The following is an 18,004-nucleotide window of genomic DNA, read 5'->3' on the forward strand; positions in this document are numbered from 1 at the left end:
CGGAGTTGTACGAGGGGTACAAGGTGGCGAAGGCCGCCCTCAAAGCGGAGATCTGGCGGGCTAAGGAGGAAGCCCGCCGGGAGATGCTGGAGACTCTGAACAGAGATCCATGGGGGCGCCCCTATCGGATGGTGCGTGATAAACTCCGCACGTGGGCTCCCCCGCTGACTCAGAGTCTCCGGCCAGAGGTCGTAGAGGAAGTAGTCGGCGCCTTGTTCCCCCGACTACGGAGGGGTTTCACCCCTCCATCCATGACTCCGCCCCCTGCGGTGCCCAATGCGGGCCACAGTGACGACGACGACGACATCGTTCCGGAGGTGACCGAGGCAGAACTGAGAGCGGCGGTGCGCCGGATGGGCGCCAAGAACACCGCCCCAGGACCCGATGGCCTACATGGCAAGGCGTGGGTCCTGGCCTCGGAGGCTCTCGGGCCTCGATTAATAGGTCTCTACAGCGCATGCTTGGAGAGGGGCCAGTTCCCACTTCAGTGGAAGACGGGAAAACTGGTCCTCGTGAAGAAGCCGGGGCGCCCTGCGGACTCTCCGTCCGCGTACCGGCCCATTGTGCTGCTCGACGAGGTGGGAAAAGTCTTCGAAAGGATAATTTCGAACCGCCTCGTCGCGCACTTGTCCGGATTTGGGCCGGACCTCGCGGATGGCCAGTTCGGCTTCCGCAGAGGGCGCTCCACGGTGGACGCCATCATGCGCGTAAGGGACCTCACGACGGGGACTGCAGTGTCCAGGGGTAAGGTCGTAGTGGCGGTGTCTCTGGACATCGCCAACGCCTTCAACTCCCTACCCTGGAGCTGCATACTGGAGGCACTCCGGTATCACCGGGTGCCTACCTACCTCCGTCATATAATCGAGGCCTACCTGACAGACAGGTATGTCATATACCCCGGTCACCAGGGCGAATGGAAACGGCGAGAGATGTCGCGCGGTGTTCCACAGGGTTCGGTTTTGGGACCGCTCCTGTGGGATATCGGTTACGACTGGGTGCTGCGCACCGACCTCCCGAACGGCGTCGACGTAATATGTTACGCCGACGATACGCTAGTGTTAGCGCACGGGAGGTCGCACCAGGCGGCGGCCAACTTAATGGCGAGAGCGGTTGCGACAGTTGTTGATAGGATCCGGCAATTGGGACTCGAGGTGGCGCTCCACAAGTCCGAGGCCATGTGTTTTCATGGCCGCGGGAACGCGCCACCTCCGGGTGGGTCCCAAATAACGGCAGGAGGGGTTACCATCGGCGTCGAGACGACGATGAAGTATCTAGGACTCGTCCTCGACAGTCGATGGAACTTCGTGGAGCACTTCCGACGTTTGGCTCCTAAGTTGGAACGGACGGGGGCTGCGCTTAAGCGGCTCCTGCCAAACCTCGGGGGGCCAAATGCCTCCTGCCGGAGGTTGTACGCGGGGATCGTGCGGTCCATGGCCCTCTACGGCGCCCCTGTGTGGGCGCCGAACCTGATGCGGCGGCCAGCTCGGGCGCTGCTCACGTCTCAGAGGGTCATGGCCATCCGAGTGATCCGTGGATATCGCACGATCTCCGGGGAGGCGGCGAACCTCCTTGCCGGATTACCGCCGTGGGATTTGGAGGCGAAGGTGCTCGCGCGCGTCTTCAGTTTGCGCGCCGACGCGTGTCGCCGGGGCGAAACTCCACTGCCGCGCCAGATCAGTGCGTGGCGGGACGAGCTCCGGCGCGATCTCATGGCGGAATGGCAGCAACGACTGTCGCAACCGAGGGCTGGGCTCGCTGTCATCGCAGCGGTAAGTCCCCTCTTTGAGGAGTGGCTAGAGAGGCGCCACGGCGTCCTCACCTACCGCCTGACGCAGGTGCTTACCGGACATGGGAGTTTCGGTAGGTTCCTGTTCCTTATTGGGCGGGAGGAAACGCCCGGGTGTCATCACTGTGAGGACCGCCCGGAGGACACGGTAGAACATACGGTGGCGGTGTGCCCTGCGTGGGCTGAGCACCGCCAAGTCCTCAGGGATGTGGTCGGCGACGGCGACCTCTCGCGCCCGGCACTGGTTCAGGCCATGGTGCGGAGCGAGAGGGACTGGGATGCCGTCTCCTCCTTCTGCGAAGCAGTCATGCTAGCTAAGGAGGAGGCGGGGCGCGTGAGAGAACAAACCTCCTCACGCCCCAGCCGTCGCGAGAGACACTCCGGGCGTCGGGGATCGCGAGACGATCTCCGGCCACCGTAAGTGCGGGCCTGCGGACGGCGAGCAAGGGTAGCTCACCGCCCGACCAGAACCAGACCCGTGCGTGCGGCGCGTCGCGTTCCGCGCGCGCCTCAAAGAGCCATCAGACCACCACAGATGGGGCCCAATAGCGCTGATGCCTGATCCGGAGCTGCGGACTACCTAGCGGGTTTACCGGGGCTCCGGCTCGAAAAGCAGGAGAAGGAACGGGGTGGTTTTTAGTCAGTAAGAGTCTGACACTCCCTCTCGCCTCGCCCAAGGCGAAAAAAGTCATTAGATGATTTTCCCCCCTCAAAAAAAAAAAAAAAAGACCACTGTTTCTTGAATCTAGGTATTCTATTTTAAACTTAGATTCACAATGTAGATAAAAAGGCGGTCATGTTTATGTGCTTGCACCGAGGAATCACATTTTCTCGCACGACGACGTAAAAACTTCACTGTAGAGCTTTACTCTTATTTTCTTTACAATTCCATAAATATCAAAGGTAGTAGGATAGCAGTGTAGTTTATAGACTTCAAACTACTTGCATATAAATAGTACATGAAATGTTCACCGTTTAAAAATCAATTTCAATGTCTGCCTGTAGCAGTTTCTTTATATCAACAGCCTATAAGTGGCTACTGCTGACCAAAGGCCTCTACTCACACGGAAAAGGTTTAAGCATTAATCACCATGCTTGCTCAATGCGTTTTGTGGGTTTCAGTCTTATAACTAGAAATTTTAAGCCCAGATTTATCACTATGAATTCTTTGTAAAATGACAAAGATAGCACGATATTTAACTTTATATTTGCTTCATAATATTTAAACACAACCTAAACGTAGCATTTCAGTAGACTGTTAGTAAATTAATAAAAATATTCGATTAGTAACTGACATACAAAGCAAATGTTATTCTTAGGATATTTTATGGATCTTTTACCTTGTTACTGAACACACAATATTACCAAATCAATTCAAATGTAAATAATATTGTTCTAAAATAACAATTGAATAACCATTCCAGTACTTAAATATAATTTCGCAATATAAAGTCGTTCATAACAAAAATAAACGTCAAAGTTTAGTCTTTTGTTATATTTAAATTCAATTTTCCAAGTTGTGGGCAGCCGCTGACGTACGAAATGGTCTTAAGACGCTTGTATTTCAATTAACAATTCACAACTCTTGTTAAAGTTAAAGAAACACTGAAGTTAATTGTAGAGGGACTTGTAAAGTCACTTTACTACAGTGTAACTACACTTAGGAGCAAAGAACGAAGCCACTAGCGTTTTTTTCTTTTAATTTTTTTGATAAATAATTTCTGAGACTAGTATTTTATTCATTTTTAACGTATGTCGTATGAAAGGCACAATTATTTTGTTGAAAAACGAATACTTTTTTAAGTTACAGAGGGTCCTTTAAAATGTAAAATAAAAAAAGTAATTTAAAAAACTAAAAAACCCGACTGCGTTTCTTTATAATATTAAAATGAAAAAACCCTAAAACAAGAAAGTAATCGTAAAATTTAAGCAGTCGGGACCCATTCTAAATATAAAGACTTTGTGAGGGCACATACGGCTTGCTTTCTAGAATGGGTCCCGACTGCTTAAATTTTACGATTACTTTCTTGTTTTAGGGTTTTTTCATTTTAATATTATAAAGAAACGCAGTCGGGTTTTTTAGTTTTTTAAATTACTTTTTTTATTTATTTATTTTTAGTTTTATTATTTTTTCATTTTGATATATCTAGTGTCACTCTGACAGTAAATACGAATCAAACGACCCCTATAAAGCGGAAATCCATCGAGTCGTTCAGGCTAGAGAGTGAGAAATATTCGAATTTGGCGCCAAAAATCCGCCATTTTGTTTTTTTTTAATTTTGATATATCCAGTGTCACTCTCACAGTAAATACGAATCTAACGACACCTCTCAAGTCAAAATCCGTCAAGCCGTTTAGGCTAGAGAGTGAGAAATATTCGAATTTGGCGCCAAAAATCCGCCATTTTGTTTTTTTTTAATTTTGATATATCCAGTGTCACTCTCACAGTAAATACGAATCTAACGACACCTCTCAAGTCAAAATCCATCAAGCCGTTTAGGCTGCAGAGCGTGCCAAACAATTATACATACATACATACATACATACATACATACATACATACATACATACACTCGAAAAACATAACCCTCCTTCTGGCGCAGTCGGGTAAAAATAAACGCTAGTTGCTCCGTTTCTTTGCTTTCGTGTTTTATACTTTTAGGAGTAGTAGATAGAGATTCATGTATGAAATAAAGAAGAAAGGGTGGACATTTTTAAATGATTCGTACCTAAAAGCTATGAAACCTCTCTCTATTATTAACAGTTCTGAAATCCATACAAAAACAGACTAATCGAAGAACAATTTTGAGCTTAGAATTGGAACTTGAAACGGGATATTTACCATGTTTTCCATTATTTTTTATGAGTTTCCGTTATTCAACATTTCATTCGAAAACATGATAAATATCGCATTTCAAGTTCCAATTCTAGTGTTAGTGACCATGTCAGTTTAAAAACTTATAATTTTGAGCTTTCTACGGGTTTAAATATAAGTATGATGTGAATGCAAATTTTAAACGCCTAAACGTAAAAGAATTTACTGCATTAAATATTAAAAACCTGGTTTTATAATAAAACAATGTTTGGTGAAACACTTAGTACCTAAACACTAATCAACTGCCTGGCATTTCCACTCAGTAAAGCAACCAGCATTGCAGAAATTCTAGTTCATTTCGTCCATACATTAACACTAACACCACATTATTATGTAGTAAAGACTAATTAAGTGAGATTTACTGTATTCAAAGCGTAGTTCATGTAGGTACTAGAAGTGCATAACATAATGTAACTGTATTTCTTTAACTCTAGAAGGGCCAATGTTTTTATTTTATTTATTTATTTTTAGCTGTGACTATTCCACTGTAGGGCAAAGACCTGCAATGTTTTTGATCGCTATTCATTTTTGTCTGTTTCTTAGTTTGTATTCGTAATCAATAAATATTTATTGACTCATTCTAAAATTCTGTTGTTTTTATGAAAACATGTGATTATTTTCTTTTTGCATACTTTTTTTATAGTCATACATGGTAGTATAATCATAGTAGAGAATGATGATGATATATTTATATGCAGACCGAAAAAATATAAAAATACTTTGGCAAACCCGAGAGATATTATGCATATAAGGTGTTATAAAAATATCTGCCACGTCTTTAATTGGAGGTACTGTTGTGTTTGAAGATTACACTTGAACATCTTATATATGTACTATGTAGTTTGTGCAACTAATTACCTAAAACTAACCAAGATTTGCTAGACGAAGGTACCAGAGGAACATAACAATGCATGGAATATTCCAGAGAACAGCTGCACTGCAAGTTAAACGCGTAATGACAGGAGAATATAATATGAGAGCAAGCATGACCACCAACCATGGACGTTTGTTTCATATAATATTCACACGTTTGCTGCACAACGCTAAAGGAGTTTGCTAGGTTAAATTTGGACTATATTTTGTAGCTACATACCTTACATTTTCGTGTGCAAAATTAAGGTAATTTAGTTGGCAAGTTGTTGTTGAGTGTTTGGAAATGCGAGTCAAGCACGAGCATGATGTTCATATTAGATATTCCGAATCTGATCAGGTTTTCAGAAGCATTGGTCCATCTTAAACATTTTAATAAACGCTCAGTATCATTTTTTTATGGAGGGAAAATCATGTAATGACTTCTCCTGCCTTGGGCAAGGCGAGAGGGAGTGTCAGACTCTTACTGATTAAAAACCACTTCATTCCTACTCCTGCTTTTTAAGCCGGACCCGGATCAGGCGTCAGTCCTACTGGGCCCTATCTGTTGTGGTCTGATGACTGTTTGAGTCTGGTTCTGGTCGAGCGGCGACCTGCACTTAAAGTGACCGAAGATCGTGGCGCGATCCCCGACACTCTGAGTGCACGATGGTAGTAACCATAGTGAAACAAAAAGTCCCTGTGAGGTACCTAACTACTTTAATTTATTTGTAGCACTTTATAGTGTAGGTAGAACACCTACATAATTATCGCAATTACCAAGAACAGCGCGGTAAACTATATAATTCATTGCGCTTACCAAATGTAAATGAAGCGGAAAGTTCAGTAATTTCCGTACGATCTAAAATTCAGTAAAACGATCCTAAACACGCAATGAACCGCATAAACACTGGCAGTGCAGTCGAAATAAATTATTTACTTTTCAGGATTACATTAAACCCCCAGACAAAAGGTAGACACGCTATTGGAATCAAAGTCAAATCGACTGTATGTATAACTAGCTGCTGAACAATGTGGCACAGGTGTCCGGTGGGACCAAAAGTGTCCTAAGTGTTATTCCAGATTACAATCTAGCCCTGTTCCAAATTTCATCTTGATTCTTTCAGCCGTTTTGACGTGAAGGAGAAATAAACAAACTTTCGCATCTATGATATTAGTAGGATAATCTAATTCATCTACTATTGTTCTCGGTCTGTAAAAATCACACTATCACACTAATATTATAAATGTTAAAGTTTCTTTGTTTGGATGTTTCGATGTTTCTAGTCACGTTGAAACTACTGAACGGATTTTGATATAATATGGTAAACAGACAGGGACCCCCACGATACAGATGAATATCCTGGTTTAGGGTAAAGTTTTAAGAATAAAACAAAGAGAATCTTTTTTTTGGTAGAAACATGTCATATCAACATTTTTTAACCACTGCGTTACGGCCATTGTACTGGTCAGACAATATGAAAATAGCATCTACAAACCGCAAAGGTTTCCTAAATAAAGTCTAGAAGTGGGACGAGGTTCTAGAACTTTCCAATTATATCACCTTCGAACCGGACTAAAAGTATCGATTTTGGCTATTAATAGTGTTAACAATGCATTAAATATTCATCCTTATTAACGAAAAAATAGGGTACAGTTTTAAAATGAATAATATCGAGTTTTTCTTTCAACATTTTTAGTTCAGCTTTAAAAACAGATAAGTTATGGTTTTAAATAATACATTTTTATAATCCCGCAAATAATGCGAGAAAGTCATAAATAAAACAATGGGATTATATTTATATAATCCCGCTTAGTGAAAACACCCGTTTTCATAATATTTTTCAAACATCCTTTTAGTTTAAAAAGAAATTACCAACATAATAAAAATATGCTAACCTTTACAAATGAGCGGATTATTATATTGATTATATATTGATTATTATTTGATATTAGAATTCTTATTTTAACAAGGATTACTTACTGCTGTGCTCAGAGTCATTATATTGTTACGTAACCCAGGAACAAAATCGTTACTTAGGAATAGTTTAAGTAATTATTAAATGTCGCTGAAAACGGCAGTTAATGTAGTATGAATTGAAAGCCATTTCACAAATGCTTATTATTCATGTACCGTTCAAGGGTTAATAAATAATAATTTAAAGGAAAAATACCTATATACAGAATGGTATCAATTTTGCTGAGTTATATTTATGTGAGGTACGTTATTGTATAAATTATAAACTAAGTTAGAATTAAAGTGTGAAATTAAGCATGAAGTATCAAATCAAATTATACTTTTGGTTCAGAAAAATTAAAACGTACATTTCTTAGAAGCAGTATTTTTATATAGCTTTTGACCCTTCTACTAATTATGACCGGAAAAATGAGGTGTAATTAATACTTTGACTCACCTTTTTAAGGAAAAATTAAAATTGCATTTATCAAAATATAGATCAACTTTCATCTTCAACCTCTTAACTTAAAGTTCTAAATAGATTGACACCTAATCTAGCAAAGCATCTGGGTACAATAAAAAACAAAATAGCCGGTCGACCCAAATCTACCAACAGCTAGAAGAAAATTTATTCGACAAGGCCAAAGTAATTCTGGCTATAATACCACTCTATGGCAAGGTGACAGACACTTGCATAAAATATAAAACAAATGTACTGAAGCAATTTCGAACTCCACCTACATTCTCATTTTGTTGACATTTTCTCAACACTAGACGTAAAAAAGAAGAATAATGGGCTACTCAAATACAGAAAGCTGCTAGTGCCTAGGATAGCCTAAGTTGATATGGGAGGCACTATGAAAACGGTACTTAAAGTGTAAAGAAATGTGTGCATAATACTTATATTTTAATAGTGACGTATTATATTTTTATAGTACTCATATTTTCTAGCTAAAATGTGTAATAAATATAATAAAACATACGTTTATAACATTATATTCTAAATGCAATAAGTACTTATGTTACTCTTGCTCTAATGTAATAATTTGCAGTGATGATAAATATATTTTTATATCATTGCAAATACTTGTAACCTACTATTATAACCTTAAATTTTATTGATGGTCAAAATTGCAATGGTAATAAACGTACTCAAAAGTGACGTCACTCCATAATTCAAATCAATATATCGTCGAAAGGACTTGTGTCTGGAAGAAAATGAAAAACATGTCTACCGTTTTAAAATAATCTACCAAACGGACTTTGAAATAAAAATAGTCATCTTCCCTATTTGGACGTCATGATCAATAATAATTTTAAGCCTTTTTTCTATTAAAAATAAAACAATAATTCTACCTGTGACGATTAAACTACCAAGACACTGAACAGATTTCTACTCAAATTAAGAGTGTAGGTGGAGACTGGCTCTGGTCTTTAATATGTCTTCGTTGTCACCTGACGCTGTCTCAGTGACACAAGACACGGGATAATATCATCCCTTCTCAAAACATACGTCAACACACTCCTCTCCTAGCCTCTGTACGACCCACTTTCCAAACTTCTACTAAATCTAAATCCTAGTAAATCTTAAATGAAAATTCATTTCAGTTTCCGTAAATTCAGATTTTCTGCTACGATTTTCCTCGTCATAAATCGAAGTATATATCAAGCTCATCGCCGTAATTTATGTCTTTTGTAACAACGAAGAAATATAGATCACTTTGTAAAATGTTATCTGATACAACACTAGTTTGCTCGTAAAAATGTAGTAAAATGGCGGAGGTATACATTTTCATACTTTATTTAGTTCTACTTAGATTTTTAAATTTAGATGTTCTACTGCTGGTAACAAGCTGATGCTAAATTAGAATGTATTTATTTTGAGTAGCAAAAACGAATATAACTTATATGGTTGTGGCGACACATCACGTGACAAGTGACAGATGACAGAAGTCACACATAGACTATCGACGAGCAAATCAACGGATGACGTCACAAATATCCTGCATCGCACATATGAAGTTTGCATGCGAATTAACACGGATAGAAAATCCCAACGAACAACAGTTGGGCAGAAAGCCCGCCAGGCATGATCAACTCGCCTGGTCGGAGGATCCTCCTTTTCTTAGGGAACTTTACTCGCTGTTCCCTAAATGGTTATTTCTTATATTACCTGACTTAAAAAATGGAGGCGATAAAGGAAACAGAAGGCGGTTCCTAGTTTAAAAAAACATTTTCTTTCTTTGTAAGAACCTTTTTCCAAATCACATTTCACACCTAAGATGTCCAATAGTTCTCTACATTATTTTCATCGTGATTATTATATTCTGAGTAGCAACAAGTAACTACGATTTTGAGCCATCTTATTTTAAGCACCTACTTCTATAAAATGTTTATTCAATTGTGTATTCATATTGTAACTCTTTCATTAAAATAATATTTCTTCGAGCTCTGAGTATTATTGGTAGTTCATGAATACAAGGGCTTTCAAGTGTACTAAAATGGAAACTGGAAACGATGTTTCTATTGTGAAAACTGTCTATTTTTTGTTCGTGACATCATTAAACTTTATAACCATTTGTGACTTGAAACGAACATTTAACAAAAGTACAGTGAAGACATCTTTATCCTAATTAACTCACTACGATTATGCTACGAAATGTTTCATGAAATTTTTAGCAAGTACCTAGTAAGTTCCTTGAGAAAATTTATCTCGGGTTTATGTTAAACTTTTAGACAAACTCGGCTGTATGATTATGGAAATAGGTTCTTAAATTGTGAGCCTCAAGTTTAAAAGCCGTATTAATTTTAATGGAAACTTAACAAATATTTTTTCTTTCCTCTGTTTGTAGATAAATAATAGATAATTATGAGTGATTGTTTTTTTCTCTTCTGATTTTTGAGGTACCTAGATTCAAAATAAGTATCAACTTTCAAGTAACGTTGACTATGCGATTGGTGTGGTGGACAATTTATTGGCTGCCACGCATCGTGTCGCGGGTTCGATTCCCTGGGTGTGTTGTGTGTTTGAATTTGTATGTTTGTAAACGCACCTTGAACAAAATCTAAGTGCGGGCCAACGTTTAAAAAAAGAAAAGAAAAAAAGTTATATCCAAGCAATTCATCTACTTCCCCATATACATCTTTTAATACTTAAGTTTTAATATTACAATTTTCAATAACCAATTTCCATAACATTGTATCAATTCTATTAATTTAATTTAAATCATTCAACGAAACCACAACCATCCTTTATCGAAAATACTCGTAACACAAAAGCCAAACATTAATATCTGAACCTATATACCAACCATTTAGTTCAGTAACGAGATAAATACATTATGTATCGAACCGATTATATATGAAAGCGGTGAACTATGATTAAATAGATTCATGTTTACAAGGGGATAAGGGTTGATTGATAATTCCTCTTGTTCCCTGATAGGCTTAAACCCTTGTTTTCTCATGCCAGCCACTCAAGAACCGCCCTTTGTTAAAGGTGTTAACGGATGCTCCTTCTAAGGTTTGGGTTAGTGGAAGATGTTATTATTAAGAGAAGTAGGAAATAATAATAATCCTAATATTATTGTAGATGATTTTACTTCATACATACATACATAACCTCACGCCTGTCTCCCATGGGGTAGACAAAGACCATTAAATGCCAATTGCTACGAAGCTTACATACCTCTTTCGCTCCATCAACAGTTAAACACACATCAGTTTTTATTTTTCATTCATGCTTGTTAGTTAAGGGTATGAATATACAAGGCGAATATGAATGGGGCCAAATTGAAAGTACCCTTAACCGACTTTATTACATTGGGAAAATATATTGACCATTTGAATCAAAATAAAAATCTTAAAGATGTACTGAAATGATAATTTGGATAGTTTTAGTTAATAATCACTTTCCGGGACCGGACGTCCTTTTTTAAAATTATTTAAATGAGTGAGATATTTTAAACTTGTTACACATAAAATTAACCGATTAAAGAATAATCGAATTGATATTTAACATAAAGAAAAAAAGGTAAGGTTAAAGTTCTCTCTAATAAAATAAATTGTGACCCTACACTTATCTCTCAATCCTCAGACGTTCCCTGCTAAGGGTCCATTTGCAATGAAAAATTACCAAAACCCGTTGGTCCTCAACTGTAGAAACACAATCTATTTGAAAAATAGACGACGAACGTGCTTGTGAAATTCATAGACATTAAATTTGGGTACGAGTTTTTGGGTACTATGAATTCACGATTTACGAATTACGAAAAATTACAGTATCTAAATCTATATAAATTTAAAGGAAAATGTATTCTATCTTCCCGGCTTGAAGTTCAAATTGTATTATCACTTATTCAAATTTCTTTTGAAACCGAAAAAAATTTACTATCTTGACATAGTGAATTAATTTCAATTTCAACTACATTTAAAATTATGCGACAATTTGTAATGTGATTGTACATTTTTTTTATGGTATGAGTAGGTGTTTGTAGGTAGATATTACGTGTATAAATTCTAGTTAATACTAACTTTTCCGTAGCTAAAGCCTTTGGGAGTCTGCGGCAATTATTCACGACAAATTTATTACCGTTAATTCTAGTATATTTTATATGAAATGTGGAAAACCTACGCTCGATGTAATTATATTTGGGTTTATTTTTGTGAGATGACACATAATATCATATCGCTTCCATTCATGGCATTAACATGGCATTAAGGTCACCCTTTTACAATAAAGTGGCAAAAAGCCAAATAAAAATAAACAATTATTTCAGTATACAATAAAACATAACTTCACTTCAAACAAACATACAGAATACAAGGATCATAAACGAAGAAAAAACACTTACAACTCTATCAGTACGGTACCATAACTGCCTAAAACCGAGTACACAATGTCGCCTTAAAATCTCATTTTGCTCCCATTAAAAACGTTAACAAGTTTCCTCTGAAAGCCTGTGTTTTAATGCTGCACAATTACGTACAAACATTGTAGACACGCTCCTAAGAGCTAACATAAACTTCAATACCTCCGAGATGATAAAACTTTAAGAGCTCTTTTGCTTTACTAACATAGAAACGATGAATGCATGTAACCTTTTGTTGTGTATAGGAAATAATGCTAATGATGCGTAAGTGGAAAAGGGGTTTCGGTTTCGATTCCTGGGTCGGGCAAAGTATTACTGAGCTTTTTTCGGTTTTTCGAAAATTTCTCAGTAGTAGCACGGAGTCTGGAATTGCGCCCAGTATATGGTAATAGGCTCACTAATTCACAAGGGACTTATAGCAAAAATGGTAACAAGTGGGTGTACATTGTACAGTGTCATTACGCGTCGTAATGTGTACCTCTGCCTACCCTTTCGGGGATAAAACGCGTGACTGTAATTGCCTGTTTTGGAAGTAACTAAGTATTTTGAAACCAAGAAGTACAATTTTGTTGGTTCGTATTAATTAAAACTACCAAGTATACAGTCACACGCTTAAGTTTCAAGTTGAAATTATGTTCGTATGAAGTGAAATAAAATACCATATTAACACTCATATATGAGAGCGTTGGTTCATTAGAGCCAGCCAATCACAGCGCCGAACGCTGTCTCGTTATATTCTCTTATAAAACGTAAAGCAAACTTGTACTAAGGCCCCTGTTTAGTATTTGCCTATTAAATACATGAGACTGGAAACTTTGTAAATAAGCTTACCACAGTTCTATTTCAGAATATCGCAAACATCATAAATTGTAAAACTAAGCAATATCAAAACAAATTGGCCTGTTCACAAAAACAACTCACTTAGTTCATAACAAATGGCATCGCCAACAAAACCTACGCCACTTAGTTGGTTGCTATCAAAACCGCAGTAAATTTCGGTGCCATTTGCGACAGCAGCGCCAACTACAACGTAAAGGTCACTAGTTTAAATATGCATGGACTATAAACAACCAGTTTATCATGGCCGTGATTTGTATGATCTTTTCGGACATTCGACGGTCAGTTTATATTGGTTTTGTGTAGCTTGATTTGACGCCTTGTATACTTAGGTAGTTAACAACTATGACCTTTAGACTTCTTTGTATGCAGGAACGAAGAAAATCCTTACATTATTATAAGGAAAATTAGTAGACCCCTAGTACACCCACGATTGATTTGTTATGTAATAGCGGTACACAGTCCTATTAAAATGAAAGGGCAACCATTTTTACAAACTCATCATGAGATACGATTACAGACTCTATGTAATCTAGATAAAGTTGTAAATCTAAAAAATACTACAGAAAGCTGCCTAAACCTGGATCCAAAAGTATTGTGATATTAAGCACGACATACTTGTAACACAATGCCAATAAGAAATAGCAAAGAACCTACTGATACTTACATAAATAAATTCCATAATAAATGATTTGACAGCCATAAGCCCTTTTATTTTTAGAGGAAAGATCACCCATTTGATCATAAAATATGTAACAAAAGCCTACAAAAATTTAAATCGAAGAAAATTCTAAATGCGAATGGAATTTTGGGAAATTGCTTTCTTGAGAATTTCCTAAAGATTTCGCTTAGCATAGTGTTACGTGATCGTTCAGAGTAAAGCCTGAATTAATATATATGTAAGTGAGTCGTGGTTAACCAAAATTAGATTGTAATGATAACACAGTAAGGTTGATAGTCGTTTTTTCTTGTCAATAGCGGTAACTTCGTTATACATCGATCAATTTAGTCACTTGTAATAGGGTTTTATTTTTCTCTCACGAAGTTTTTATTTGGAGAAAATGTAGAATTATTTTTAGAAAACGTCTAGCTAAATTTTATCACAAATGTTGGAATAAAACGTGGTAATTGAGATTGATTGATTAATATGATTCTGACATTTTTTTATTTATTTGGTTAAACCACTTGATCATTCCCTTTTCATAAAAATTACTGCATTTTTATATACATATAGCCGATAAATAAACTAAACATTATTTGGTTTATCTACAATAGAATATATCATGAAAATTATGACAATACCACACGGAATATGGAAGGTACAATTTACAATAATGTTTATGCTGCAGGTTAAATACAAATTATCGATGCAGGAATCGGCCCCAATGGAAATGTTAGCACTGTAACTGCCTAGTCGTTGCTGCATCGACCGATTCTATTCATATTCCAGTTTACTTCAGGGCTATTCATTCACTAGAATATCGGTTCTTTATGAAGAGCTGTACACAGCAATTTTCATTTAAACTTTCGCTCAAAGTGACTAGATAGTGAGGCTGGTTCAAACCAATCAATCTGGATTCTATCAGGAATTTCAATTTACACATGTCAGCAACAGAGCTGATATTGGAAATATAACTCTTATTACAATGGAACGAATAATACGTATATTGAAGCAATATGTGGAAGAAGAAATTTGGAATCGTGTTCGGGAAACAATACACCCATATATATGGTTTGCCGAACACGATGCCGACACCTTTTGTCTGTTAAATATGTATTAACTGATTTAAAACAAAGGGGCAAAAATAATATCATTACTGAAATAAACGATTTTGTTTATCAACTTTCTCACGTAACAGAGAGTAAAGTTCAGGCGAGGTGATCAGCCTGGCGGGCTTTCTGCCCAACTGTTGTTCGTTGGGATTTTCTATGCGTGTTAATTCGCATGTAAACTTCATATGTGCGATGCAGGATATTTATGACGTCATCCGTTGATTTGCTCGTCGATAGTCTATGTGCGACTTCTGTCATCTGGCACTTGTCAGGTGTCGCCACAAACTTTCTCACGTAACTGTTTGACGAGGTAAAAAAACTAGTTTCAAGCTATATTCATGAGCAGCATTACGCGACAAGTATGGCATTGCCACCGTCATACAACGTTATTAAGATTGTATGTCATGTCGTCTCATGTCACTTAGAATCAGCTTAAAATAACTCATTATGTCATCCACAACCAATCACTCTAGTCTAAATACCATCTGTAGCTAATCCAAGTACCTAATTGTGCTTAAAAGCTTACCGATGTAAACTGTCATCTATTTTGGGAACCAATAGCTAACATTTACTTCATGTCCTTGTACTAGAGACGATTATTCCAATTTGCTTTGCAAAAGGAATTTGCAATTCATGTACCAACTATTCAATCAAAACTACTACAGAATTAATTGTATTGCTACTAATATTGTAAATGAGAAAATTGTTATTAATGGATTCTACGTAAAAACTACTCAAGAAATTGAGATAAAACTTTAAACTTATACAGCTCATGACCTTACACACATACGGCACCCGTAATTACATACGTATCTTTCCTGGTGATGTATTGCTCAAATGTGGGATATTGAAAGTTATGTAATGTGTAAGTATGTGAATTTTGGCCAAAAACGACAGGCATTTTTTTACTTAGATACATTTAATGATCACATAGTCTTACTATTGCTTAGTAACGATTTTATTCTTAAAACATTTGCTAAAGTAACCAATAAATTACTCTGAGTACAGTGGTAAGAGTTTTTTGTATTATCCTATTTTTTTTTTTATAAAAGAAGTAGCAATATTGATTCCATGAAGTTTCCACCCAGAAGATTCCACCTAGTTTAAAATAAACAGTGACTTTGTACTGACTATAAAAAGTTTCATTGCCACAAAATGTTTGCTTTGATACACATACAAATTAACGTTGAAGTTTAAAATTACCATTTTGTCAACGTCCATTTTTTATCATTAGAACTTGAGACGGGGTATTTACCATGTTTATTAATGTCTAAATTGATACCGGCTCAAGTTCTAATGACATTGTTAGTTACCATGTCATTGTTTAGATTTAAGTATCATAATGATTCAAAATCTAAATATTTCAAATAAAAATTAGTGATGAACTACATCATCTTCTAACGTTTTGAATAATATAAAAACAGTATCAGCACATATCTATTGAACTTACTGCCGTACTCAGAGACATTTAATGATTATTTAAAGCCTTCCTTAGTAACGATTTTGTTCCGAAAATAATTGCTAAGGACTGGATCAAGTTACCAGTTACTATTAAATGACTCTGAGTGCGGCGGTTGAATTTTAATTAAATAACAATTGAGAAAAAACTGTGAAACTAAATAACAATATACACAACCTATTTTTATATTGCTGAATATTCCTAGATTTATTAACAAAAGAGAAAAAAAGAAATCCTACACCTCTTTTGTTCAAATGAAAATTTAAAATTCAAACTCCGAACCTGTTTGTACAAACGTGAAAAATCCATTAGGAAAACAACTGACGGACAAACGAACCTGAAATAATAAGATTTATAGACCCACAACAACAAAGTTAGGTCCGCTGTAGTCAAAAGTTACTGTAGACAGTAACAGTCACACAGAAAGAAAATAAATAAAATAGAATTGGTGTCAAAACAGAATTTGTACCTCTAGAGGACAATTGCTAAGGAATAAAAACTCATAACATTTGGATTCGTAGTTGTAATCTAAATGATCACAATTCAATCTTAGTAAATTACGCATTATTAGCATAATTTATCTTAAATAGGTTAGTCAACACCAGTTTTAAGTATTCAATACTAGCTGACCCGGCAAACTTCGTACCGTCTAATTTTTTTTGTCACTTTCGAAACTAATGAACAACAATTCATTTTTATGTCCAAGAATATTTATTTTTTTTTTATAACATTGTTACGATGTAAGTATTAAAAAGTCAAATAATAATGAGCTGTGCTTATGTGAACAGAACCGTAGAGTAAAATATATTTCAAGACACGGATCAAAAGACATTTGGGTCTCTGTCTTATCTAATGGTTTAATAAATTAAACAAAGGTTTCGAGGAAATCCGACGAACTCATAACTTCATTACGTACAAATTGGTCGTTGGAAGAGATATAAAGGAGTTTTAGATATTCATAATAACTTCACTTATACATACAATACGTATGTATATAGACGTGTGCATGACTTAATACTTATACAATATGTACAAACGCGTGCATACCTTACATTGTTTTAGTGTTGAAGTTCATCAATTGTAAAATGAACATCAATAACGTATATTCATTGTGTCCTATTATTTTTTAAAAAAAAGTAGTGTTAATTAGAAGATATAACTTTTCTTAATATATTTTATGCGCTCACTACTACCATGTTATTTAGACTATCCTGTCTCAATCTAGATTTTAAAGAAAGGTATATAATACCTATATTTGTGTACTTAATCTATCGTTATTTAGAAATATTTTTTCAACTTTGTTTTAGTAAACGATGTCGTAACACTTTTAAACAACAGGCAGATACTTTTAATTTTAGTAATGTTTTTTTATTTATTGCATTTATCTGGAACAATGGCAAAGCATGACAAATGGTCGTATAAACTGCAATTTTTTCCATATTTTGCCTTTGCGTACAAACTTTATTCCTCTTTATCACGTTTTATACGTATAAATAAAGGTGACTATCTGTCTAATACGTTACAATTTTATCATGATAAGGGTTCACAACTGGTACTAGTCTTGTACCTAACGAACCTATTAAGTATGCCTGATTAG

General features: G+C 36.7%; 1 protein-coding gene across 2 annotated transcripts in view; it reads right to left on the reverse strand.

Annotated features, from left to right (window-relative positions):
- LOC118272274 (synaptotagmin-15-like) overlaps positions 1–18,004 on the reverse strand; it is a 103,742-nt gene that overhangs the window by 24,825 nt on the left and 60,913 nt on the right. The window lies entirely within an intron of this gene.

Source organism: Spodoptera frugiperda, chromosome 5, assembly GCF_023101765.2.
Source record: "Spodoptera frugiperda isolate SF20-4 chromosome 5, AGI-APGP_CSIRO_Sfru_2.0, whole genome shotgun sequence".
In the NCBI taxonomy this organism is placed as follows: Eukaryota; Metazoa; Arthropoda; class Insecta; order Lepidoptera; family Noctuidae; genus Spodoptera; species Spodoptera frugiperda.